This window comes from Vidua chalybeata, chromosome 4, assembly GCF_026979565.1.
Source record: "Vidua chalybeata isolate OUT-0048 chromosome 4, bVidCha1 merged haplotype, whole genome shotgun sequence".
NCBI lineage: Eukaryota > Metazoa > Chordata > Aves > Passeriformes > Viduidae > Vidua > Vidua chalybeata.
Window position 1 is genome coordinate 28609702 of NC_071533.1, and position 25811 is coordinate 28635512.

The following is a 25811-nucleotide window of genomic DNA, read 5'->3' on the forward strand; positions in this document are numbered from 1 at the left end:
TGAGCTTGTGGGCTGTTGTGTAAAAGTTGCCAATCCTTTGAAGTAGAAAGAGGGGAGGAGATTCATATCCATGTGTGATGGAGATTCAGTGATTCCTCTTATAGGCACCTTTTGGTTGTTTCCTCTTAGTATCTGAAACATATGTGCTTCTGCACATAGTTGTACCACCAAATCTGATTGGTATCCAGATTATTAGGGGAGTAGAAGAAATTTTCAGATGAATCTGTGCAAGATTCCATGATGGTGCACTACAAACTTATTTGGTTCCTGGTGGTACACCTGAGTTGACTGTTTTTCCTTTGAAAGCTTGAATGAAATTAAAACAAAACAAAACAAAAGAGACAGGAGATGGATTCAGTTTCACATAAATCTCATGATGCAGGTCCAGGAGAGGGGGGTCATCCTACCTGGCTTCAGGGGTGTGCAGTCTAAGGTTGCTGCTTGGTGCCAACATAACTACTGGTGAGAAGAGGGCATTGTAGGATGTGGTGTCTGTAAACTTCCATCTTTTCAGGAACTTGTCTCACCCCAACAGCAAATCTGTTCTAGATGAAGAATTTACTGTCCTTGTCCTTTCTCATCACTGTCCTCAGTAAAATTAAACTTATAAACCAAAGAACCTCATCCCTGTTTCAATCCCCTAACGCAGCACTAGGGCTGCAGAAGCATCTGAGGATTCTGAGAGAGGATGTATCTCAGGTGGCTTCTCACTTCTCAGCCTTGGGGAGCAACTGGTCAGAGCCAGGTTTAAGTAATTTGGGTAGGGGGATCAGTAGACAAAGTAGAATGGAAATGAGCCATGGCAAACAATTCCTAATAGAGGTACCTGTGTGAATGGGGTACCTATGTTGGACCTCGAGGACTTATTCCAGCTTCTCTCAGTCATGCCAATGCTCTCAGCCACAAGTAGATTCAGCCATCCCTTGGGCTCATTCAGAGGCACTTAACACCTACAGTTTTGTTGCCCTCTTGGAGACAGTCCATACTCAGGATCTCAAACTGGGCCACTTCTTAGACCACAGATAGGTTAATTAGGACTGATTTCCTTTGGGGTCCCTCGCTAGGAACATGTCTTCTAGACCCTACTGCGTGGCATAGACCTAAACAAAACATCGGTGTCTCAGCTCATCTAATGCTGTTTGCTTAGCTGGCTCTTCCCTCAGCTGTTTTTTTTTTTTTTTTTTTCTATCTGAATGAATAAACAAAGCCACCCAGTTTAAATACCTGTGTTACAATTTTTATCTGAGCAAGGGAACATTTCCCAGTAGCTACAGCCACGTGCACAACACTAAGGACCTGTGGCAATTAGCAAGTGCGGGGAGAGAATATTGGGTCATGTTGAGGCAGGTTTTTCAGTAATTGTATAGGGGCAACAATTAGAAGAGGCAGGAGACTCATTAGGTACTCTAATCCCCCAGAGTAGGCAGTGGATTGCAGAACAGCCTTCCAGTCCAAATGATTGCTCATAGCTCATGGTGTGCCTGAAGTACAGTGAAAAAACACCCTCACTGTCTTCTGAAAGGTAACTTGTGTGGGTGCACATCAGTGATGGGGCTGGAGGAAGCAGTGTGGGTTCTCTGACTCTTTTAGTCATAACTCTCAACTTCTGCAAAGCAAAGGGACCCTGGTGCAAGACTATCATCAGCCTTCCTTGATGATTTCATTTGTTCCTCTTCCCCTTGTACCCTAGTCCCCAGCTTTTTGCCCCGTGGAGACATTCACAAACTCAGTGCTGGCAGCTCTCACAAGCAGGGCAGGGGAAGTCCACTGGGAGATGAGAAGAAGCAGATAATGTTCAAGGAGGTGCAGAGGGAACTGGGTATGCTCAACCTGGAGAAGAGAAAGATGTGTGTAGGGGAGGGATCTAGCTGCTGTCCATCTCTGCTGAATGGGGAATTACAAGAAAGACAGAGTCAGATTCTTTTCCATGCTTAACAAGGACAAGTGTCTCAGCTCTTGAGCTTCTCTCCTCCTATGGCATATGCTCCAGGCCCTGACCATCTTGGTGACCTCTGCCAGACTTGCTCCACTTTATTCAAACTTCTCTTGCACTCAAGACAGCACTCTTGACACAGCATTTCGGATGCACCTTTGTAAGTGTGAAGCAGAGAGGAATAATAATTTCTCTCTGTCTGCTGGGTGTGCTTTAGCTAATGTTAACTAGGGAGCAGTTGGGCTTCGTTGTTGTGGAAGCACACTGCTGACTCACATTCAACGCCTTGTTCGTCAGGACCCTCAGGCCCTTTTCTGCAGAGCTACTTCCCAGTTATCCAGTCCCCAGCCTGTCCTGGTGCAAAAGGCCACTTCATCCCAGGTGTAGGAGTCTGCCCTTGCCTTGATTAAACTTTGTGAGGTTCCTTCTGGCACAGTATTCCAGCCCACTGCAGTCCCCCTGAATCACAGCCCTGCATTCTTGCCAACGTCAGCTGCTTCCCCCAATTCGGAGTCATCCTTGAAACTGGAGAGAGCATGCTCAGTCTCATAAATCCAGCTGATGAACAAGATGGCTTATATATTACTATCCCCTAAAAATCAGATCTAAAAGAGGTTACAATAGCCTTCAGAACAAACTCGAGTTTTTTTTCATGAAGTGGGAAGAAATATCTATCTTCTGGACATATTTTAAGTAAAGTATTAAGATTTTTTTAGAGCCACAGGATTCTGAGGCCTCAGGGTTTCAGATGTTGTAGGAAATACCATGAGACCTCATTACATGTTAACAATTAAGCTTATAGTTTAACTACATGCCTTTTGCTATTTTCTGGTTTTATAGTCATCTGCTCTTTGTGGGATTACTATATATCCCAAATATATTGCACATGGGCTACAGTGATGTGCAGTAGGGTCACAGGAAGGTGAAAGCTGTTTACTATGCCTCTGCCCTGACCAGAAGTAGTTCCTGTGATTTTCACAGGAAGGGCATTTTTTTTCTCCATGGAAGAGCTTTCTGGGGAATGTCAGTGCTGCTATTTTGAAGCTCCAGTTCCTGAGGATCTTTGGTCTCTTTTTTCTGAAAGAGTCTAGTATCACCAATGGACTTGTTCAAATCCCTCTGCAAAAGTGAGATGCTTGTTCATCATTAAGTTAATAATGGATACACTACCAAGGATACTCCAAAAGGAATTGTGTTTGCATGTCCAGAGATATGCTTTGTCAATGTCTGAGGCACTGGCCATATTAGGACTGCTGCAGGAAAAAGGCCAACAGAGACAGTGCTGGAAAGAAAGATGTGGAACACACATTGCTTGAACATTGGAGATTGACCGCAGCTAAGTATGGAGGATGATGATGCATCTATGGATGCTAGCAAGTTTCCCAAGTGTCCAGCTGCTGTGTCTTGACTAGAGTTAAGCAGACAATCAAATGTGGAGTCAGGAAGGAATTTGAAGCAAACTGGATAGCAAAAGCAGGGCTGAGTTAGTTGTTGTTTTGCTTTCTGCTACAGGGATGTGGTCTGTTTACTAGGCATCCATGGGAATTCCACTTAGCAAATTTCTCTCCCTTGCAGGCAGCAAGGACACTGGCAAAAACCTTCATCTTGCTGTCTTCCTGGAGTATGGGATGGGTCTGTTTGGTAGACAAGCTTAAGAGCATTGGAATTGCTCTGTAGCCGCCTGCTGTACATTCTACATCAAACCAAGCAGTGCGTATCAGACTCCTGTATCATGGACAAGTGCAGCTCTTCTGAATCAAGTTCCACCCGAAAACGTTGAGTCTTGGGGCATCCCCAGGACCAAGCTACCAAGATCCACTGACCAGTCCTTGCTGAGCTGCTGCAGGAGCAGCAAGAAGTACTGTTTGTTCCCTCATTACACACATATAACCTATCAGCAAAGTTCTGTCCTGGGCTCTAGACCATTTCACAGCTGTCTGCTGACCTGATTGGAATGAAAATTTTAATGGTTTCTAGAACAGATCTTCTCACAGATTTGGTCCAGATGGAGTGAAAAATATGTTGGATCATGTGTTTATCAGAAGAAAAACATATCAGAAGAGAAACTCTCTGACAGCTCGCGGGCTCTCTGCACACCCGCATTGCCACAAAAAGAAAGGTTCAGATGCTTCTTTGAAAGGCAAACAAGTATATGGCAGACTCCATCTTGCGTAATATCTAATAGAAAGTCTGAGCCACCTCCCAAAAGATGAGTGTCATGTCTCCCCACCTTTGATAAAACATTGTTGACAAATAGCAGGTTTGCCATAATTAGAAGCATAATAGCTAGGAAGTGCAGCTCAGAACCAATTCAGGCGTCTAACTCTCTCCAGCTGCTATTAAAGCTGATGTCTCAGGCAATCAACTGCAAATGGGTATTATTTTCTAATTGGATCCACAGCTCCCTACATGTGAGATGTGAATGAATGAGGTAAACACACGTGCAGCCAGCAAGTCTCACAGTTTGCTGTCACCCCTTCAGTGCCACTTACGTGGTCCTCACTCATCCACAAGCTGTAGGGACTTCACTACAGTTTTGCAGAGGCCTCATGGTCCAACACTATTAGCCAGGGAAATTACATCTGCTTTGCTTCTGATGTTTTGATTAAGGACCTTCTTAAAGCTGCATGGATATTCTGCAGGCACAAGGGACTTTGGAACACACACCCACAGTGAATATCTGCACACCACGCAAAGGGGCTGAACTAGGAACTATGAAATAGCTATTCCAGCTTGATAAATCACTCCACCTGCTTTATCTGGTAATCCAGCCTTCTTTCTGGTGGAGGCTGTCCTATCTTGTCAAAACCCTGTCAGAAAGGAACTTGCAGGAGATGCTACAGTGCTAAAGTCCCAGACTGAGCACTATGGGAACAGTAGCAGCACCAGACTGGTCTGTCCCTGTTGGAGTGCCACAGACATACCCCACAAGAAGTCTGCCAGTCCATTCTGTACGTGTGAATGGACAGAGGTGTTTTTCTTCTTCATTCCTGGTAGGGTTGGTGTACCCTGAGTCCTGCAAGTGCCTTATCCCTTCTGGGAGTGGTTTAGAGCACAGGAACCATGTCTCTGGTAAAACAGCAATGTTTGACCAGAACACAAGGAAGGAAAAAGATTTAATTAGAATTAAATGGCAGGGCAGCTTCTGATATTTCATACATTGTGTACCTTTCTCCTTTCTTTCAGCTGGCATTTGTCCATTGTCCATGTCCAACCTCCAGATTCTGTTATGTGTTTGCCTATAAAATTATAAATTTCAAATGTGAGAAACCTCCATTTGATCTGGATGCATGTAGAGGTGTGTGGTCTCTTTCTAAGCTAAAAAGATGAGCCTCATCCACCTCCCACTGGGAGAGAGTCTATCTAGTCTGCATTCTACCATTCTTGACACTTTCCACCTCAATGCTTTCTGTGAGTCAGCAAGCAGTGTGTGACTCAGGGAAAATACACCTAGGGCAAAACAGCCATGAACTAAATTCAGTGCTTGCTAAAGAACGTGCAGGTGTTATTCTGGGGATCAACAAACATTCTAATGATGATGCTGGGTGGATTCTGGCCAGAAAGGTGTGCTGTGCTGAAGGAAGGTGGGAGGAGAGCCTGGGAGCAATGCAGCAGAATTTGGAAAGAAGAGTTGCCTCCACAGAGAGACAGCTTGTCAGGACTCACAGCAGAGCAACAAGAAGAGCTATTGGAGGAGGACTAAGTCTGTGGTACCCTTAAGTGGGAGAGCTGCATGTGGTGGAGGCAAGTACAGTAATTTGTACCTTGGAGTTGCCCTCTCCAGATCAGCTGTAAGGTGCTCCCATTGCTCTGAAATGTCAGAAATACCTAGAGGCAGACCAGCTCCCAGGGTGCCATGGGGTCTGGCAGGCTCATTCAAGTCAAAACACAAGGTGCCCTTTAAGCAGGGAGCAGAGCTTGGAAAATCCGCAGGAAAACCTGTCTCACTGTAAGACAAGAAAGTTAAGATAGAGAAAGACATACAGAAATGGCTGCTTTGGTGCGATCCTGATGTAAAAGACTTGATAATCACCTCAGCAGAGTTCCTGTCCCTCCTGGCTTGTGTGAGTGTTTCCTCAATGCATGAGACATACATTCAGAGGGCAACACCACTCCCTCCTCTACCCTTCCCATGCCCAGAAGCATTTCTGACCGTGAGAAAGTTCTGACATGCAAAGAAGACTCCTGTAACAACGCCTTGCTTGCTGTCAGCTGAAAGCAAGTGACACCCTCTCTAATGACTAGTTTCAGAAAGAAAGCAAATACACAAGGATGCACTCACCTGTCCCAGGTGATCACTGCTGTCTCCCACGGGTGAAATTGCTGGGGCTTTTCAACACAAGTGTTGCTGGCTCTATCACCAAGTTGAGGTCACATCCTAGCTGGGGGATCAGAGGGGCATGAGGGACCTTCAGCCTGGCAGATGCTGCTCTGAACATTGTGCATCTGGACACTGCAGTGTAGTGCAGGGATATTTCCCAAAGTCTTCCCAGTTCTTTGGCAAGAGGGTACAAAATCCCTTAAAGATCGTCTGCCAGTGGGGAATGGAGCAAAAAGTAGCTCCAAATCTTTCTTTTCCCACGTTTTCTGAAGTTACTGCCCCATAGACTAGAGCCAATACTGAAGACCCTAATGCCACCTTTGCTTCCTGTCCCTTCCATACTTGGAGAATTGCCCATGGGAGCCTCTGGCTGGCAGAAGCAGAGAGAGCCACGTTGCACATGTGAGGGTGGTTTGGTAGCATCTAGAGGGAGTGTCTGCCTCTGTTGATAGCATTTCCAAAGAAAGGAGCCAAATCCACCCACATGGGTCACGGAGACTGTCTTTCTGCCACATGCCTTCCCTCTCGCCCAGCCCTGGCAGGGCCCTGGTGTTCCTCACATGTCGCCCTGCGTGCAGAGGTGATCCGCCAATGCCTGCCAAGCACCGTGGCCCATGGATCTGCTTTCAGATCCAAAATATCTGTCCAATCCAGGAATTCTGGGGGGGTAGGACTGGGATTTGGTCTTTGATTTGGTTAGACAGGAGGAGTGAGGATTGTAACATCAATCAGAAACGTGTAGATGCCAAAAATGGGACCGAGAGGATATATTAAAAAACCCCTAATATGTAGGATCGTGGCTCATGGAAAATATAAAATAGAAGGGGACTTTCTTGTCAAATTTTGTGGGGGTTTTTCCTGTTCTTTAGACTTCCCATGTTTGTTTTCCCCCTGGCCACGGCTTTGTAATTCTCTGCAGAAGTAAAAGCTTCGTCATTTCAGCAACCCCTCCAGATGCGTCAGCCTTTGCTCCATCCTCAGGGGCTGGTAGGCACTTAGAAAACACAGAGAGAGCCCAGAGTGAATGCCAAACGGCTGACTTCCTATGTTTATTCATCTTCTCAAAACCCAAGGCTTTTAAAGAGATTTTCCTTCAGCTCTTCCGGAGATCCCAATGTGGCTTTTCTTGCTTTGGGTGTGAGTGCAAAACTCTTCTTTTAGGCAGGGTGTATATGCTTTGAAGCTAAACCAATAATTACCTTAAAGGTTTAAAATGCTGCCCTTATTTCTGCAGAGGGGGCCACACATATGTGCAGGGGCAGACAGGAATGTGGGTCAGAACAGAGACCATAGAAGTGGCCAGGAGAAGCAGTGGGATCATTTACAGCAGCAATGTCTCTCACTCCTTTAGATCCAGATCCAGTAATGTCCTTAACTATGAGTTTAAATTTAAGCATCTTGGTCAATTAAAGATAAAGCCATGCTCTAATGAGCTTCCCTGTCCCAGCAGAGCTTGGAGTGGCAAGTCACATGGCTCTCTGCTTTCCAGAGAAAGCAGCACACAGGGCAAGAAAATCCTCAGTATCGGAGGTCAAAACTGTGTAAGATCTCAGCAGCTCTGGTTTTTAGTGTAATTTGGCTGAGGAAATACCAGTGAAGAGGTGAGGAACTGCTGAGCATGACATCCAGGGCCTGTCTACTGCTTCCCCCACCTTTAGTGTGTCAGCTATCATGGCAAGTGGGAGCATTTGCTCAAGACTGGAAGAAAGCAAGTGCCACTCCTGTCCTTAGGAAGATATGGCGAGCTACAGGCCAGCCAGTATCACCTCAACTAATCCTGGAAATAATTTCCAGGCTCATGAAGGACAAGAAGGTGGTCAGGAGAAATCTGCACAGACTTACAAAGGAGAAATGGTGCTTACCTGACCCTTCAAGGAAGTGCAGGACAGAGCAAGGTGCTGTACCAGCTGTGAGCTGGGTCATGTCACTTGTTTGCATATTTGTATCTTTGTGTGCAGTCCTTGGACTAGTAGATCCCAAGGGATGAAATCTGAGAAGCTGGGATTGTTGGGGAGCTGCTTGCAAAGGGCTGGGTTTCCCCTCACTCGCAGTGAACATGACTGGGTCAGGGGAAATTTCATCTCCACTTTGCCTCCCCAACACCTTATTCCTGGGGCTGGGGCATGGCTGCTGCTCTGACCTGTGCTCTGGCAGTGGCAGCAGTTCACCATGGGAAGTGGGGCAGTGCTTGGGGGTGCTTCCAGCCAGCTGGATTTCAGGAGACCAGATTGGTAGGCAGGTTCTAAGAGGATTTCCAAGATGCCTACAATCTCATCAGTCAGCTCCTGTGTGGCTGTTAGTGTACATGAAAACAAGCCAGCTTCTGTATCTCAGTGGGTTTAGTGCTGCCGTGGCAGTCTCTTTCAAACACCTCATCTCCATTCAGTGGCTTTCCTGAAAAGATGACAGGTTTCTCAGCACTGGGATGGGGGGAAGAGAGAGAAAGCAAGAAACTGACCCTGGGTTTCCTCTGCCAGCCCCTTCCAGGCTGTGCAGGAGACCCAAGACATGTACACAGCATTGACTGACACCATCTCAACTTCTTTTGTTTGGTGAGAAGGAAGAGAAACATCACACCAAGCAAGGTTTAGCCTTCTTGCTGGGCACAGAAGAACCACTCTTGCAGATGGTGTGATTTTCTTTCTGTCCATTTGCATCCTTCAAAACTTAGAAACCTTCCTGTTATCTCACATTAGGCAAATGCTCCTGGTTTTGTTTTGAAAGGCCCTTTCTTTTCAGGTACGCAGTCCTTGTAGAGCCATTAGCTGGACATCCTGCACTTTTGCTGATTTCCTAGTCAAGGTTTTGGGGCAAAATTGTGGGTTCTGTGCTGCCATGCCAGCAGCACAGTGGCACTGAACCGTGTCTGCCTGCAAATCATAGGGACTTGGATGGCATTTACTTTATTTTTTACTTTTCTGGCTTTCAGTTGCCTAAGTCTAGTCAGAACAAGGATGCTGTTACCTATCCTGAATGCTGAGCTGGCTGCACAGATCTGACATTTCTCTGCTTCCTTTAGAGAACGTGATCTGGCAGTGGTGGTGCTTAAAGCACATCAGCCAGAGAAAAGACAGTGCAAGGGACAGATTTTGTACAGCAGCCTGTGACCCACACTGCAGCCTGCTACAGAGGTGGAAGGTGTCCAGCCCCACCACAGTTAGGATCACTTTTCTGTCTTTTCTCTCACAGGTACACTAGTGCACACACAGAAACTTGTTGAGCAGGAAACAATGTCCCTGGCATTGTCAGACTTGCCCCATCACCAAATGACAGCACATATGACCCACATGCTCAATCCCATGCATGCAATTCCAAAAAAAAAAAAAAAATCCTGAATATTTCCAGTGAGAAGGAAATGTTGATGCTACAGCTCAAAGGCCAGAGATATTTTGGACAGAAATAAGGGTGTTTCAGAGCTGGATAGAATTATCCCATGAAAAAGTCATCCATTTTGACATTACCCTCACGTTCCTAATTCCGAGGGAAAAAAAAAAGACAATGAAGAGCACATTGAACAATGTAGTCAGCTGGTCCCACATTTCTCAGCAGGCATCATTGTTTCCAGTTCTGGACTTCATTTTGAAGAGCTCAAGAGCATGAAAACATGCTGCAGCTGACAGCCCTGGATAAAATAAAGAGGTGGCAGTACACCCCAGCATAGATGGTCACTCCACAGACAAGTCATCTGTAAAAAGGCAGTGGAAAGAAAGAAGCACATCTAATGCTATGCAATGGATAGTCTAGCTTTGAGGGGGTAGTCTAGCTTTAAGGTGGGCTTAGAGATAAAATCCAAAGACAGTGCTGGACTTGGAAAAGATCTTTAAGTAAATTGGCCCTGGCTTCTTTTAATTTGCTTTTACCCAGAATGGGGACAGTCATTGGTGTAGTCTAGGCATTCATGAGGTGCAAATCTGTCCATGACTACTTTTTCAGCTGCACTCAACCAGGCAAAAATAAAGGTGTGGGGTTCAGCCAGGCTCCCTTTAAAAATATCTGTCCCTGTTCAGTTAAACACCCATGCTCCCTGTTGTCCACTGATGAGCATTCACCCATCTTCCTTCCCCAGCATTGGTTTTCTCTACATGGACCAAACTCTGTGCAAAACTTTGAGTCAAATTTGTCTGTTGTCACTCAGGTCATCCCACCCCCTGACCACTTTTGAGTTGAATCCCGCTTTTAAGCACATGTTACTTCTAAGTCAACCCAGCTGTTATCCAGGTGCTCGATGAACTGAAATGCCTTAACCAAAATGAAAAACAACTTGTTCATTAAGAAGACATGCCATATTTTACTTAACACTTTCATGTTGCACCAAGATTTATTGCTGGAAATCACCGGCCCACCATATCCATCTTCTTTGTCTCATTTTACACGTCAGGATCTTGAATCTTATCAGGGGGGCAATTTGAGACAAAAATCTCAAGAGAAAGGTGGCAGACCATATGAGTGGAGTCTTTCTGTAAAAGAACAGCAAGACTTCATGTTCAGGGGAAACATAATTTTTTCTGACAATTGATTTTGGTATGAATCACAGCAAGCCTTTTTTTCCCCCTAATTTTTTGATTTTTCTATTCAACTGTCCCGTGTCTGGCAGTGACTGCCAAGGTTTTCAATCATGTGCTAACCCAGTTTTGGATTTGGTGAAACTCTTGTGAACCAGGAACATTTCAGATTTCTTAGTAAATATACATTTTTCAGTGAAACTGAGTAACTCTCTACACATACCTGAGTTGTCATCAGCACACACAAACACACCCATGCACACTGATAATGCACAGGTACTCACAGTAATTAGAGAGAACTATTTTCAGATGCACATAGGTTTATTATGAACAGTGAAAATAAAAGAAACAACTATTAGGAGCAACCCAGTAGAGCTTTATTAACTCTGCAGGAAATATTTGTCCATTCTGACAGAATGATAGGCTTATACTGCAGCTCATGCCAGTCTGCTAATACAATCATTTTGTTTCCACAGCTCACTTCCGTGATAATTTTAGCGCCAAAGTTTTGCTTCCTAGATTTCATTTTCTGGTGCATTCCACCCCAGCCTTTGGGTAGATTTTACAGGTTTGTAAAATTACAGAGGGTTTAGGTGGGAAGGGAGGTCTGGGGATCTCTCTGCCCTTCACTCCCTCACACCCTCACAGCCAGGTCAGGTCTGATGGTGCATGGTCCCCAAGGATGGAGATGCCACCATGCCTCCAGGCCCCAATCCAGGACTGTCCTGCTCTCCTGCAGCAGATTTATTTCCTCCTACCTTGTCAGTGTTTGCCTTACTTCATGTTTTTGCCCTGATCTCAGCTAGCCTCTCAAGCATATGCTGTTCCCTTTTCTTCTAGATCTAGCAAGTCTGGCTGGGCTGCCTTTCAACTGCTTCCTCTTAACTTTGGGAAGAGGAGCTATGAAGGTGTCGTAGCACAAGGTAGATTGTAGTCCATATCTATTGGAAAATCAGAAGCAAGGAATGGCAGAGAAATCCATGGTCAGTGGAGTGAAGATCCCAGGATGCATTTAATCTTCCAATTCTATCTGGACAGGCTAAATTTTCCCATTTGGACAGCTCTGCATATAGCCTGATTTTTCTAAAATGTGAATCATCTAGGTACGCTTGTTAAAAATGAGGTCATTTAATTGAAATGCTAAATATGGCCTAGGATTTGATTTCTATTTTTACCACATCTCTGTTTTCCTTCATTTGATGGTGAGCAAAAGCCTGCTCAGGACATATTGTGGAGTTTTTCTATCACTTACCAGATACCAGTGTGAAGTCTAGCACTGATAGAAAATTCACCACTCTCTTTTTTTGTAAACTCTCTATTTCTGTGCTGTTTTTTCAGTACTTCAAGCCCAGGTTTCACTTTGACTGTAAAAGAAACCAAAATGTATTAAAAAAAAAAAAAAAAAAAAAAAAAAAAAAAGAAAGAAAAAAGAAAGGGAAAAGAGTTGTGTATACTCAGACCTTCCTGCTTGACTAGACAGACCATATCTGGCAAATGGTGATCGAGGAGTCTGTGAAACCTGTGTTGGGAAAGGAATCTGTGTGACTGTATTTATATGACTCCTTCCTTGCTCACTTACTGAAAACACAACATCTTCTTGACACAGAAGAGCTGCCTTGGTGTGAAAAGCAGGGATGGCTCATGTTGTACAGTTGGGCTCTGCACCCAGGGAGGCAGGAGAGCAGCTCGGCCTGTGCCAGACACACTTTCTGGCTGCATGGATAATTGCCTGCTGACTCTCAAGAAAGAGCAAACAAAAGATCAGTAAAAGCTACAGACATTTAACCTAATGTCCTAGATCTATGGGGAGAGAGGGGTATCATCAAATTCAACATTTCCATTCCAGATCCTCAGCATTTTACTGAGACCTTTCATATCTGGCTAGATCACTGGCAGGACCAGGACTTGCACCTTAGCAGCTACCAAGCAGGAAAAACAAAATTACCCTCCAGGACAAGATGGTCAGCAGGGTCTTGATGTCCATGGATGTGGACAGATTTTTGGATTCGACAACAGGAGTGTCTTAAATTCAGGCCAAATTCAGACAGCTCACCTGGACAATGGTACTGGAGGAATCACAGGCCAGGTGTTGAAGAGGGGTGTGCACAAGGCTTAGGGACTGGAGCATGTGCAACTTGCTTCCACAGCTGAATATTCTGAAATCAAACCAAGTTCTGGAACTCAGCTGAAACCTGAACATCTCATCTACTTGCTGGATGGACAATGGAGGGAGATGAGAGGACATGGACTTCTCTCCTGCCTAGGATTACAGAGTTACTCCCTTTTATCCAGACTAGTTTTCTCTACCCCGCTCAAGAAGGATCTCTGAGATAAAGGTGATTACAACAAGATGCTAAGTAAAAAAACACGCTGGAATAGCTAGAAAGAGCAAAAGACCAAAGTGTTGGAGATTTCTTCTGAGGCTCTGAAAGTGGTGCATGGACACCCAAGCTCCTCATGACAAACCTGATCTCCTGCGCAGGAGTGATGATGAACCCTCTTTCTTGGAAAGCAGAGACACTAAAACCATGGATCATGATGCATTTCTTCCCATTCTCTTCTGCTCTGTGCATATTTCCCCTGTCAATGTACCCTGTATGTAACTCCTGCTGCTGTGATCACAGGCATCTGCAAATGTGCAGATGCAGATGAACAGCAAATCCAGCCCTGCTGCAGGTAACAGGAATTTCTACCCCAGCAACAGCAGCTTTATTAATTCACCAAATCACATTGGCTCAGGATTAATTACGCAAGCTATGATAGCACACATGGACTCCACGAGCTTGTTAGTGATTCATGTGCATTTTAGCCTCCGGGAAGAAAAAATCAACATGAGGTAGGGGTGGTACCTTCCAATCAGAGGGGCAGTTTGGCCAAAATGGCATAGCTTTCTGCCTTTTCCCATTGCGGTAGATCTTGCTCCTGGGGACTTCCATAGAGCTCACAGATATGCTCCAAGAAAACCATATTTTTTTTTTCCTGCGCAATTTTGTTTGTAGTCTAACAATATTGCTACCTTTTTTCTTTTCAGGCAGGAAGTCCTGTGTAGGTGTGTGGTATTCCCAGGCCAATACCTCACGGCCACACAATTGGCATGAGAGCTGCACTACTCAGCCCAACCATCCCCTCTCTACTAAGGGCTGGAAAACAAATGCCTGGCAAGGAGTAAAAGCATGGGCCTAGCATGTTTTTGTGCTATCCCAGGGTACTGTCCTGGCCTCCAGGTGTGAGAGAGTTACTGAAGCAGAGGCTCTGTCTTTGCAATTAATAGCTCTTGATGGATTTTTCTGTCATGAATTTGTCTAATTGCTCTTTGAACTTGTGTGAGCTTTTAGCACACACAACATCCTGTGGTTCAGTGTGTCCATGCTCTAAATATGCGCTGTGCAAAGTTGTGCCTACTTTGGGAACTGCCAGCTGGTGTCATTTGCTTCTCCCGACCCCTGCACCATCCAGCTCATCAACATGTGAGCCAAGGAGCACAGGCCCAGGCCTGCTCCTCCCTGTGGCACTCCTTTTGCCTACTCTGCTTTAAGAGATTAGCCACAAGCACACACACAAGAAACTCTGCTGCATCCAAGATAAATTTTTATATGGCAGGGAAAGTCAATTTAAGAGAATTGATCAGTTTTGCCAGCTTTGGAGCTGGACACAATTGTGGGTGTGATTCAGTCAAGTGCTAAGACTGTGCATAGCTCTGAGTTTAAAATTTTTCCTTTTGTGGTCTTGCTGCCTAAGTCAGCTTTTGCAACAGCAATCAGTTTGTGGAATGAGCTTGTCAAGGACGGGATCACCAGAATATTTATAGGTACTAGAAGAGGCAGTCTTTGAGCCATGAAGGGGAAATTGAATTCCGATGGAACATTTTATTAAGAACAATCCCTTCTGAAGGAAGCCCTGCTCCTGGGCCATGGGTCTGGGACCATACAGAGACTCCTCGTAGGTCACTGTACTTGCAGACTCCATAACCATAGCTATAACATGAGTCAGAGTTGTCACATCTATGGCTTGCTGATGGCAGATTGAAAAGGTACATGGTAGGCGATTTGAAATCATTGATAAAGATAATGATTATGGATTAATCCTCTTTTGCAGACTAAACCTCACACATTATTGGTGCCATCAGCTATAAGCAGCCCCTGGACATTGCCTGCAATGCACTGTGTGTCAATTGCACAGCTGAGCTGCTGCAATACCCTGTCCTGTTCTCATCAGGAGTAGGATCAGACAAAGGGAAAGACCTGCCTAAGAAGGAGGTTTCTCAAAAAGCCTAAATATCCATTCTCTTTGGAAAAGGTAGTTTTTTAATGCAGTTAAAAGGATCAGCCTGGCATTCACAGGTAGCCTTTATTAAATACGTTGATGTCCTCCATGTCCCTGGATTCCTCTCCACACAGTTCCTCTGCCCTTTCGTTATTTTATAAACTGTTGCATGGTTTTAAAAAAAAATTGTTGTAAATCCTAATCCATTTGCACAATTCAGAAGCCTTTATCATATCACTGAAGATGATTCATTGACCACATGGGCTTTTTGGGGCTTTGTGTGGACACCTTCAAGGATCAGGCCCTGTTTACCTGCACTTTTTTATTTCTCTTAGCTGCAGAGGAAAGAGTGGATTCGTACAGCTGAATGTGTCTGTAGTATCTTCCGTGATTAATGTCCTAAATGGCAAAAACTTCTGTGAGGTTTTCTAACTGGTTGCATTATGTATGTATCAGCTGCTCTGCATTTTCACAGAACCACAGACAGGTCAGATTGAAAGGGACCACAGTGGGTCATCTGCTCAAACAGGGTCATCCTAGAGCACATGGCACAGGATTGTGTCCAGACTGTTCTTGAATATCCCCAGTGAGGGAGGCTCCACTAATTCTCTAAACAACTTGTTCCACTGTATGGTGACCTGCACAATAGCTATTTAAACATTTATTTTTTTATTTAACAATGGCATTAGCTGTGGGAACAGCGGTGGGGTTTTCCCCATTTTAAATGCCTAAACAGGTTGTTTATTTTCTCCACAGGCATTGCTGATCTTAGCTTCCTGTTAAATCTGATGGGCACAAGGCCCTTTACCAAAGCCTGAGAGAGCTGTGCAAGGATAACTGCATTTTGTGGCCTTGAGTTTTAGGGATTTTAGGTTCTCTTTTTTATGACTCAGTTGTTTTTCCAATAGGTTTGTGAGTGCTGTGCTGACTAAACAGTGTCACAGATGGAATGAGCTATAGCAGGGAGAACAAGAGATGTTCAGTTTGGGAATTTCCTATTCTTGTACCCTGGCCAGGCTGATGTGCCCACTTTGCACCTCAAGGAGAATCCTGCTCTCCTGAGCTCCTGCCTAACTCCCACTGAAATTTAAAACCAGTGTTTGGAAATTTTTTCTTGTTAAGGGCAGGGCAAAAGACAATCCTTATGTGAGAACAACCCTCAGCCTCTGTGCAATTCTGAAGTTGGAAGCCCTTACTGGACAGCTGGGGAATATCTAGTAAAGACTCAGGGTATGACTTTCCAGAAAACACCCAGCAAGCCACACTGCTGCCCTCAAACAAGCCAAGACTTCTAATTTCTGCCAACTCTGGCTATTTATATTGTTATCTAACCCAAAGCAACACAGACCAGTGGTAGTGATACCCCAACTGTAGCCAGAGAAGCCAGCTTAATTGCATTACTGATAAACTTTCAAAGAAGGTTTGCATGGAAAGCAAAGTGTTGGTTTAGTGAATTAATTTTCTTCTGGTCTGAAGGATGCTAAATTAGCCACCTCTTCCTGGCCCATCTTCCCTGGCAGGTCAATGTGGCTTGTAACTTGAGTAACACCTCCAGCCCAGGCCCCATCCACTATGCAGCCCTCTTTCACTGAAGAGTGGTGGTGCTTAACTGGGATATGCTAAAGGCAAACCTTCAGCTAAGCTGTTTTAACATCAGAAACCCTCTGTCCCAGCCCAGGGCTCAACACCCTTAAAGTGGTGTGAAGGCCTGTGGGGAAGGTCAGGTTTCAGTAGCTCCTCAGATGCTTAGTAAATCTAGACTTGATCTTGCTAAAGGTCTCACATAAGATGGGTAATACCAAAGAGCCAATGTCTCAAAACAGGATGGCTGAAGTCCTGTTGTGGCTGATGCAGAGGAGCAGATATCTGCATCAGATGATTCATCTGAGCAGTCTTAGGAGGATGAGTCACTGGCTGGCAGTTGTTGGGTCTCTTTATCTTGCCTGTGAGATGACCTGCGAGGTGGCCTTCAGTGTCCCTCATGTCCACTGATGGGGCTTTGCTGGTGTCCTGAGACACAGGCTGAACTACCTGTGCTTTGCTGCCCTGGAAGACAACAGCAGCCTAGAGGTACCAGCCATCACTGATTTCTGGGTACTGCCTTGAGATCTCTTCCCATGCTGTGTTTTCCATCCTAGGGTACAGAGGGATAGCACACCGCAGGGTCTAAAGGGAAGGAAGCATAACATCGGAGATTAATTGACTCCTATACCAACAGTTCACAGGACTGAGAGGGCTCTCTATTTGCAGGGCCTTTACCAGTGCCTGCACATCTCTAGACATGGCTAAGCATTTTATTTTCTTTAATTAAGTGAGCAGTAATTCTCCAGTGACTTTTTTCAGAGGTTTGAGTTAATTACCTGCATATGTATAAAAAGAGTATCCTGCCTGAGTTTGATTACTGGCTGGGTGTGGGAGAGCATTGGCAGGAGCCCTGTCCCTTCACTTGTTCATCTTTGAGTCAGTGTTGTGGCAGGGACTGACTCTGCCTGTGGATGGCCCAAGTTGAATCAGCTGATTTTATTTTTGTTCATCGCCTTCTCTTTCTTTTCTCTCTTCTGTCTTTCTTCTGAGGTTCACAGCTGCTCCGTGAGGAGCCTGTGTCACTCTGTGGCTCCATGCTGCATAAGGAGCTGGCAGATGCAATGCTGGTTCATTTGGCCCATTAGCTCGTTACAGGATTCTCTTACAGTCATTACTTTATCCAGCCCTCAGAGCAGCTCTCCCATCATCCCAGTGAGACTATTCCAGTGACTCTCACAGAGTGTCTATCACTACAAGTGTTTTCCTTTGGGCAGGAACAGCCGTGGCAGCAAGGACCCCCGAAAGCAAGGACCCTGAAAATGTGTCCCTGTGCACACATTTCTGTGCACATCTTACCTGGTCACAAAGGCACACCAGAGCCTGCTCTGCTGCAGATAGACCTGGTGCTGATGTGTTCAAAGAATGCCTTGTGAAGGTGTGCCTGCAGCCAGCAACTCTGGTGGCTTAGACAGCCTATGCTGGGAGGGCTTGGTGCTCATGGTGGAGGCCAGGATGAGGCAAAATCAAAGGAAAATTAAACTTTGATATCATCCAAAGAGGCAGGGAGATGGAGCACATGGAAAAAGAAGGTGTCCTAACACACTTCAGAGTGCAGCCCAAGACAGTGATAGCAAACAGGCTGAATACCATGGCACCTGAAAAAGAGTTCTTATTTTGTATTTTGAATTACTCTTGAATAACATTACCAGTGCATCAGTGCAAAGGAAACTAAAAGCCACGTCCCAGAAATGGTGATATATTTGTACTGTCTCATGACACCAGTGCAGAGCAGACAGTAGCAGCACTCTGTAAGCCCAGGTTCCTTCCAACTTTCTCTTGGTTCATCTCAAACCCCCTGCTCTGGTGCCTTGAGGTCCTTTGTTTTGAAATACAACTTAGCCTGCGGTGTTTTTGTGCATTCAAAAAGCTCACCTGTCTCCCTGGGTCAGGACAGACCCTTGCATGTTGATGATCAATGTGTCAAGGTTACAAAGGGATCTTGTGTTTCAAGACAAGACAGGGCAGGTTGTCTCTGCCTGGCTTCAAAGTGGAGGTTACTGCTAAAGGGAAGTGGTACATGGCACACTTCACCCTTTGAAGGGTGCAGTACACAAGGACACAGCAGGAGCAGGAGCACCATTTAGCTCCTCTCAATGCTCCCGGGTTCCCAGAACTTTAAATCGGTTGCACGTATCAATTAAGTACAGCTCACACACCCTATGAGGCAACTAAGTGCTATTTTACTTATTTTATTACAGATGGGGAAACAAACGTGTGGAAAGGTCTGCTGACACGTGGCTTCAAATCCTCTGGCAGAACACAGCCTTTGCCCATCTCTGCTGCATTCCCTGGGTCGCTCTCCTCCCCTGTTGCTCCTCCAGGTGAGGCAGGCTCCCTCCAGCCCCTCCCCACTGCAGAAGTGCCTGTCTCCAAAGCATGCTCTAGGTCCTCCCCACCTGTTGGTGGCTGAAATGAGGGTGAGCCCTGCAGGGTCTCACTCTGCTTTTGTCGGGCAGAGAGGCAGCACCCGCTGACCAGGCAGCCTGTGTTTGGTCTGTGCCTGCCATGAGGAGGCCTGGTGAGCACTGGTGTCACTGGCAGACGCAGAATAATTGGTTGTACTGATTAATTCTGGGCCTATTGGGGGTCACATATTAACAATAAACTGGAAATGCCAACTAGGCTGCGTTTGTTCTTGATTGATACAGCACGATTTAATTAACCCAGGCTTATATTTGAACATAGCCCATTAGTATCTGGTATTAAATACTCTCTGAACTGCCTGAGCTTAGCAGCTACCTTAAGGAAGCAATTTGACATCTATTCAGGAGATTTAATTGAACCATTATGTGCCTGTGTATGGTACTGAGTGCCATTTAACCATTGCCCTTACGAGCTGATTCATGACTAGGCCCAGGTGAATAAGTGTGGGGGCTCACAACATGGCTCTCCATGGCTGAAGCAGAGACAACACTGCGAGCAAGACGAATGCCAACCTGTTTGTGTGGGATCTGCAGGCAAAACCTGTTTGTTTTACTGGAGAGGAAGAAAGTATTAGGAACTGGCATGAGCCAGAGAGGAGCAGTGCATGAGGTAACTCAAGAAGCTTTCCAGCTCCAGGGCTTTTTGGAGAAAGAGGCCAGCATGTAAAATAGCTAACACAAATGAATTTCAACACCAACAGATTATCTCCAGGGAGGGGGACATTTAAAGCGACATATTATGGACTCCTGTGAGCCCAGACTCCCAGGATGTCTCTTTCCCCCTTGCTTTCTAGTCCAGGGCTCTCAGGGTGAATGAGATGGGTTGGTTCAATGGCAACCACTGGGACTGAAGGTGCTGTGATGGAGATCCCACTTGTGGAGTCAGGCAGAGACTCAGCGAGAAGGGGCACAGTAGCAGAGCTCTCCAGCCTGCCAGCTGAGGCTGTTATTCCTGCAGGCAGTTCCACTCTTCGTGTTTCATGCACCTGTTGGAGTCTGTCGAGGCACTGGCCTTGGAAGGTCACCAGCTGACACCCACTGTGGGGCAGAACCAGCTCCAAGCATCCCTGCCAAACATGAGTGGGTCCTGCCCCAGGCACGTGGAGGAGCTCAGGTGCCTGCATGGGCTGTGGGAGATGGGTGGGAGTGGGGTGTAGCACCTTGGGTCTGGGGCCAGCCCTGGAGATGTTCTCATAGCCTCCCATTTTGGGAACCTGACCCAGCAACTAGTGAAGAAGCACAGTTGGTTTGTATACAAGGGAAGGTTAAAATTCAGCAGGCTCCTGCAAAAGCACACGCAGACATTTCTGCTGGGCCGGACACCTTCTTCCCATGTGTGTTCAACTTTCCTCCTCAGATAACGCTACCCCTCCTTTAATTTTGTTGGAAGGAAGCAGACAGCTATTTGGCAGGTCACAGGAGAGCTCAGCATCTCCCCGAGCCTTCAGCAGCCCATTTCCGGCTGCGGTTTGATCAGGTTTCTATATTCATCACTGCGTTTCCTGTGGGGGCATTTCTGATAAGCTCTGCTCTTCACATCCTGTGGTCTCCCCCTCGCCTCTGGCACTCACAGGATGTTCGCTGCACTACGAGCAACCAGGGGCTTCTAAATTACTTGCCAAAAATGAGTAATAGCTGCGTGTTACAGGCATCATCCCGAGGATGGGGTGAGTGGAGTGAGCTGAGACACTGGCAGGCAGAGTGCACTTCAGGGTCTGGGGGCTGTGCTAGCTATTCCACAGCTATGGACTGAGGAGAGCCCTGGGAGTTGACTTCAGCCCAAATTTTGCTCAGTCCCCCTCATAGGTGTCCCTTTGACTTGTCTCTGTTGGAGACACCCCACTCCTGCTGCAATCAAGGGAGTTGAGCTGAGCTGAGGGTTTCAGCCTGGACCACTAATGTACAAAGGGAGAAGCAGGAAAGTGCAGGAAGTGGGAAATAATGCAAAGAATTATGACCACATTTTCAGATGAACCTCATTCTCTTCTGTCAGGTCCGTATATCAGTGAATTCCTCTGATTTCTTCTCATTGCAATTCCAGTAATGCTATTTAACAGTGAAGCTAAAAGTCGTTTCCAAAGAGAGATTTAGCGAATTTATGTGATTCACAAATTGAAGCCTGGAGAAAAGCATACGACTTGCTCGCTTAATTGACTTTCAGTACAATTTTATCTTTCTCACCACTGAAAAACCATCATCTTCCTTTGAAACCTAAAATATTTATGTGGGATTTCCTTTATTTCTTTCTTTTTTAATCAAAGCCTAAATTTTGCTCTGCTGTGCCAGTGTAAATTCAGGCACTCATTAATGCTCCCAGACTTGGCTGAATGCAGTGGCTTGTATGTTAGTGACCCTAGTTATGTCTGCACCTCCTGCAAACACTCTGCTATGTACTTTCAGATTCTGAAACAAGGAGTGGGTTTTATCCTTGCAAGTCACCTGGGAAGGAGTTCCCCAGATGTGGACATCAGCAATCGGGCATGGTGTTAGGCTGTGGCTGGGAAGGAAACACGGTCAGCAGTCTGTGTGCCCTGCTCTGGAGTGGAAAGAAACTTAATAGAATGGATGTGATAGGACTCTAACACAAGCTGATCTTGGGGTCAGAGGGAAAGGCATGAAAAGGATCTGGTTCTTTTTGGTTTATGAGGCTGCAAGTAGCTGCAGTTCATCATAGGTACTAGGTTGAGAAATCTGACATTTGAGAAATGTCATGTCAGAAGCTGTAGTTCCCATTTAAAAAAAAAAAAAGGAGAAAAAGCCTCATGAAACAGCTTCTCATTTGTCAGAGACGATCATGGGAAGAGTTGAATAAACAACCCCTGATTTCCAAACAAATGCAGTCTCCCACTTTTCCAGGGTGTAACAAATAGCTGCCACACCACCCAAAATCTTGGCGCAGAGAGTCAGGGACCTAGCCAGTGCCAAATATTATAAGCATTTGTGGAGGAGTGTACCTTGGCCAAGGGAGCCACCTCTTCAGATGGGAGCCAGGGTGCAGCCAACTCCGGCACGGGTTTAGCCACAGCCCTGCCTTGATCAGCACGTTTCCAGCACAGGCAAACCCCTGGCACCCCAAATCCTTCCAGACCCTGGGAGACAGGGCTTGGCAAGACTTTTAGGTGGCTCTGGATGGTTTCATGCCGGGCAGCATGGCTTTGCTGCATGGGATGGTGGACATGACCAGGGCCCAGGCAGAGGACAGGTGCCTTGCACATGCAGAGCACGGGCACTTCACCACCCAGCCGGACCCTGCCAGGGCTGGGTCCCACACACCAGGCAGGTGTGCCCAGCCTCACCTCCTGGCTTGCCCGCAGAGCATGGATTACAGCACAGACACCAGTAATTAGAGCCATGTGCACTGAAAACATAAACAGGCCATTTCATCAGCATCCAGCCCTCAGCCCTTGCTGTGGTCAGATGCCTGGGAAGCCGCTCGCTGGGATGTGTGGGCTCCTTCTCCCACGTTTTACAGCCTGTGGGCAGGAACAGCATGATTCTTTTGCTGGCTCCATTGCTCTCAGGGTTTGCCAGGGGTGGGGGACAGCCAAAAGAAGGTGCCACTTTATAGCTGTCCTGCTGTAGCGGGGCTCTGAACGTCTTTGTGGTACACAACAGACAGTGCATGCACATGGACCTCCTTCAGCTGTCGGCAGCTAGCTAAGGAAGGTTTTTCAGTCTAACCCTAAATGTCCTCCATTCAGAACAAGTGGAGCTAGAACTGGATCTGGGATAACCTGGATGTTGCCATGTGAGGGATAGGTCCTGAGTCAAATGAGGCTTTTGCAGCCCTAAGGTAGAAGGACTGTTCCTTGTACCTTTGGCAGCCAAATAAGCACAACCTTCCCCTTTGCTGCCTCTCTTAGTGGATTTTTCCTGAGATCCCACCATGCCCTGTAGGTAGGTTTGGACTTTTTTGCTGCCCTGCACCTGAGCCATGAGGGCCATAGCCATTGGCTAGAGGTGTTGAGACACTTAGCTGAATCTGGGATCCTAAAACACTGCAACAAAGCATGGTGAGAGGCAAGTAAGCCAGGGACTGCCTGCAGGTACCAGAGGCCGGGCAGGGGCCCTTTCAAGCAGCCACAGAGGTTCTGCACCAGGAGCCAGAGAGAGACAGGCACACAAATATAGTTCAGGACAGAGCAACAAGCCATCCCTTTGGCCAGCAAAGGGAGGTGAAAGCAAGACATGATCTGGTTGCAAGGCAAGTCCCCTGCAACATTCTTCAAGATGTGAAGGCTGAGGAAGTACAATGAGTTGGACATGGAAAATACAATTGGGATGGACATTTCACCCCTGGGAATTTCCCTCGGGTGGCGGAAAAAAATGACACCACCATGCACAAAATGGAGCAAGCATCTAACTATTTATACTGCTGCCCAGGGCTGTTCCTGTGCCTGGAATGCCATTTCTGCTTTCTGCCACTAATCTGTGTTTCTCATCTCTCCTATTCAACTGTAGTTCGACACGGTGCTGCTCTTGGTTTTGGAAAAGAAGAGGTCCATGCCAGGCACAGCACTGAGGAGGCAAACAGTGACCTGGTGGGCACAGTTACCTGGGCACCTCTGAGGTGCTTTTATTTTGAGCTGTGTGAGTGTCCTGACTCATCATAGTACCTTTTCACAGACAGGAGCATGAAAATCGGGAACAGCCTACTGAAACCCATTAGCAGGCAAGCAGAACAAGCTGTCCCATCTGCTGTTTATTCCTTTCAGCTTTTCCCAGAGGGAAACCTAACTATGGGATAACGGCTTCGCAGCACCGGACCCCCAGGCTCAGCTTGGAGCTGCTGGGATCAAAGCTCCCTGCAGAGCTCAGGCAAGGCCCCCAAGACCTTCCTAGTAGAGCCTGGATGATGGTGGCCTGGGATAGACATACTTTTGTGCCTTCAAGGGAGGGCCAGGGCTGAAAAGCTTCCCTGCTTCCAGGTTATTTCACACAGGAGAAGCCCAAAGCATCACAGTTGCATGGCTGTGCATATGTGCATCGCAGAAACAAAAGCTCTGCAGTCAGCCTCGACAAGCCAAAAGTGGGTCAGGTGGAAATGCGGGAGACCAGTGACTCATCTTGTGGTTGGCTGGGCAATTTGGGAGGAGAAAAAAGCGGCTGTCTCTAGGAAATGGAGCACATTTCCATCCCTTTCTTTCCTCTGCCCCTAATCCTAACATCTCTCCCGTCAACAAAATGATAATGCTGTAGTCAGTCCTTAATGCCAAAGAGCACTGTCCCTCAGAGGGAGCATCTCAATATGCTAGCAAGGCTGAATATCTGTTTGAGCTGAAGGGTTTGCCCCCTTCACCCCTACCCCACACTTGAGTGGGAGGAGCATTCAGTTGGGCCGGGTGAGTGGGTGTCTGGGCACAAATAAATGCATCCTCACACCATCACATGCTGGCCCAGAGGCTGCAGCACCAAGGGAAGGTGGAAAGGGACTACTGCTGGTGTAGTTCTGGAGAACACCTCTGCTGATCCCAGGGAGGGAGCACACAGGATGTCAAGGAGGGATATGTCTTCCCTGACACCCTGACATCACCTCTGTGTGTACAACAGCAGGGGGGAGCACACACAAAGCCAGGAGATTACAGCTGCTTGTTAACAATATTTGCTCATTACATCGAGCAAGCAGCGGTCATTCATGAGCCTGGCCAGCCTTCCCTGCTGGGACTTTGTGTCTCATGGCCAGCAGCCACAGCAGCTACACAACCTCCCTGCTGGTGCCTGCAGTCACGCCAGAAAACTTCCCACTGAGCAATGAACAATGCAGGATGGCATAGCTTCGGGGGGAGAAAGGGACAAAGAGGACATTCTGCCTGCCAGGGATTTCATACTAAGGAAGAGATGCTGTGGTGGGGGAGCAGGTCTGCAGCCAGCGTCGCTGGGCAGTGACAAGCAATCTGTGCTGCTGTGATAGTCAGATGAGGATGAAGAGGGTGTGTGGCAGAGAGAGCTGACCCTTGGCTGTGTGATGACAGGTAAAAAGCTGAGTCTGAGACACTTTGAGCAGATGCCATGAGGAACTGGGCCCCCTCTGCTCCCTCCTCTCCAGCCCAGGGCCCCCTGCACCAGGGAGAGCCTTCAGGGAAGGGGATGTGGCCACCACCCACTTCTTCCTTTCCAAGTGGGTAGGAAACAACACTAATGCAAGACAAATTTCTCCTGTGTCAGGGAAAAGGAAATGGACTAATGCAAAACCAATCCATGCCGGCTAAGTGTTCCTTTGCTCCCCATGCAACAGGCGCTGGCGATGCTTAAGCATGTGTGTGCCCCAAACCAGCACTCAGTTGGTGAGACTGGGGCAAAAAGTTGTGTGCACATTAAAACTACTCCTTCATCCCAGTCCCTTTCCCCATGAGACCCCGCCACAGTGGGCACGTGAATGTCAGTGCTTGCTGCATGCCCAAGTTGCACTTTGCTGGGGAGAAGGATGCTCCACCCTCATGGTTCTGGTGTTTCCAAGCTCTTTACAGTCCCTAATGCTTTGGCACAACTGTTTTTCTTCCAACAGCCTCAATCAAGGAAGTTCAGCAAAAGAGAATGAGTGGTATAAGAAATGTCCTGACCAACAGGACAGCAAAGCTGATAGGGACACGAGTAACTCAGGGAGGAAAAGGTGAAAATTATCACAACAGATTTGATGAGAATTAGAAAGCTCAGCTTTGTCCTGAGGCCTTTACAGATTGTTCCATGCACACAGAAAGAGGGAGGCCAGCCCTCATGCAAGGAAGTATGCTAATTTGCTCTCCAAATGCAGGGAAGGGAAGCCAGGCAGGTTTTCCCTTGGCCCA

At 46.7% G+C, this 25811-nt stretch overlaps 1 long non-coding RNA gene across 1 annotated transcript in view; it reads left to right on the plus strand.

Annotated features, from left to right (window-relative positions):
- LOC128787630 (uncharacterized) overlaps nucleotides 1-19224 on the plus strand; it is a 78390-nt gene extending 59166 nt beyond the window's left edge. Inside the window, exon 3 of the long non-coding RNA XR_008430759.1 lies at nucleotides 18802-19224. This is a non-coding gene — a long non-coding RNA (uncharacterized LOC128787630). The remainder of the gene's footprint in view (nucleotides 1-18801) is intronic.
- The last annotated feature ends 6587 nt before the right edge of the window (nucleotides 19225-25811 follow it).